At 42.1% G+C, this 1982-nt stretch overlaps 1 pseudogene; it reads left to right on the plus strand.

Annotated features, from left to right (window-relative positions):
• The first annotated feature begins 1380 nt into the window (after nt 1-1380).
• On the plus strand, nt 1381-1497 carry LOC136656622 (5S ribosomal RNA; annotated as a pseudogene).
• The last annotated feature ends 485 nt before the right edge of the window (nt 1498-1982 follow it).

The raw sequence follows: 1982 nt of genomic DNA on the forward strand, positions 1-1982 counted from the left end.
ACTTCTTCCCATCCTCTGGATGTGAGGAGAAGCAGAAAATAAGCTTGAACATGTCATGTCGATTGTGGCCATAAGGACAATTCCACGACTGGAACAGAAAGGGCTCAGGGCTCATGAACTGAGCCTTTGCTGCCACTGACTTCGGGCTAAACTAGACATTATAAGGAGTTCTGTCTTACATTCCTCTGCTTGTTTGTCTCACGAAAAGCAGCCTCAGCAGGCAACTAATCTGAGCAGAGGAGGGCAGGGAGAGACTGCTTAACACTTAACCTTTCTGCTGTATGTCCTCTCAAAATCACTTTCCTCCAGCAGCTTTTTTTTTTCCCCTGAGAAAGTGTAGTGAAAAGTGTAGTGGGCTAGAGCATATCTGACATCCTAGCCTACTGTTCCCTCTCTTCTTCTCTATACTTTTGTTCTGTTCCCCTCATCAATTTTGAATCCATGCATGGAAGGAGGAAGAACTGTTGAGGTGGGTGGGTAGAAGTGGGCACCACCTGTGGCATCGCTAGGGGTGTGTGGGCAGCACCAGGTGATGTGCAAGGGGGATGACACAACTACAGAATACAATTTTTTAAATCTTGGTATCTTTGAATAATACCATCATGTTATATATCAATCGATGTGTAATTTCATGCAGAATGCAATGAAACAAACCATGTTTAAATATCTCTATTTTACCAAAAGTTAAAGCCAAAAAACCAGCAGGGGGAGCAGCAATGGTACATCACCATGCCCACTGCCCAAGGCTGCATCACCATGCCCACCTTCCTCATCAACTGCATGGGACGAGGTCCATCATGGGGGGGGGGGTCACGTGCTGGCCTCCTGCAACGGGTGCCGAAAACCCTAGTGACGCCACTGGCACCCCACCCCACCAAATGGCTACCTGAGACCATGGTGTCAGTCAGCCCTAGGCAGAAAAATGAGAGCTTGACTTTTCTGCACTAGGTAGAGAGACTGTAATGATATTTAAAATGGAAGAAGGACAGCTTTTGAACAGAGGAAACTGATTTCCCTGAAATGGCTAGTATTTCTGAGTCATCCTTAAAATGTTTTCATACGTACATATTATTTTAGTCAAAAACTTTTCCCAGTAGTGTGTCAGTAGCCCTTTTAATTGCTGTTGAAAATTTGTGCATGTGCAAACTCAAGTATGTCAAGGTACTCCAGTCAGGTAGTACAAAAGGTGGACACATGTTGATCACTAATGAACAAGAAATTGGCCCAGAAGTAGGGCAAGCTTACGAAACTCTGGTAAGTCATCTGCTCTATCCAAACATCTGCAGAGAGAAAATAAAATCACTGCATGGAGGGCGGAGAATATCAACATAGGCAATGTTAAATTCTTCTTGCTATATTATAGAATTCGCTAGTAAACAGAGCAGCAACTGTTACCCTGCACATTCCTGATCTCGTCTGATCTTGGAAGCTAAGCAGGGTCAAGCCTGGTTAGTACTTGGATGGGAGACCACTTGGGAATACCGGGTGCTGTAGGCTTATACCATAGCCTTTCAAGACTGAAGGTTGCCAACCATTATAGAATTCACTCAGTACCTTTATAAGACAGTAACTACTAAATACTATTAACTGATGGTTCTCTGATGCTTGTATATACCTTTCTGTTTGATGGTGTAAAATATTAATCACACTGAAGACACTGAGAGTTAGTAGCATGGTAACTAACTGAGATACTCAGGGTTAGTAGCATGGTGGGGATCTAGGCCAAATTGAATCCTTCCTTTTTGGAAGTATAACTGATAGTAATAGTGTCAGGAACTTACAAGCAATAGCACTTTTTTCTGGTACAATACTGCACTCCCTTTTTAAAAAGGAAAATAAAAAATAAAATTTTGCTCAACTGAATGCGAAATATAATTTTAGTTCAATAATAACTCTATGTGTGTCTCCCCCCATCATTTCCCAAGTTTTATGGCTTTTTCTGCTCAAAACAAGTTTTCCCGTTTCTTTTTAATGTTTTTGAC

Source organism: Tiliqua scincoides, chromosome 6 (assembly GCF_035046505.1).
Source record: "Tiliqua scincoides isolate rTilSci1 chromosome 6, rTilSci1.hap2, whole genome shotgun sequence".
Taxonomy (NCBI): domain Eukaryota; kingdom Metazoa; phylum Chordata; class Lepidosauria; order Squamata; family Scincidae; genus Tiliqua; species Tiliqua scincoides.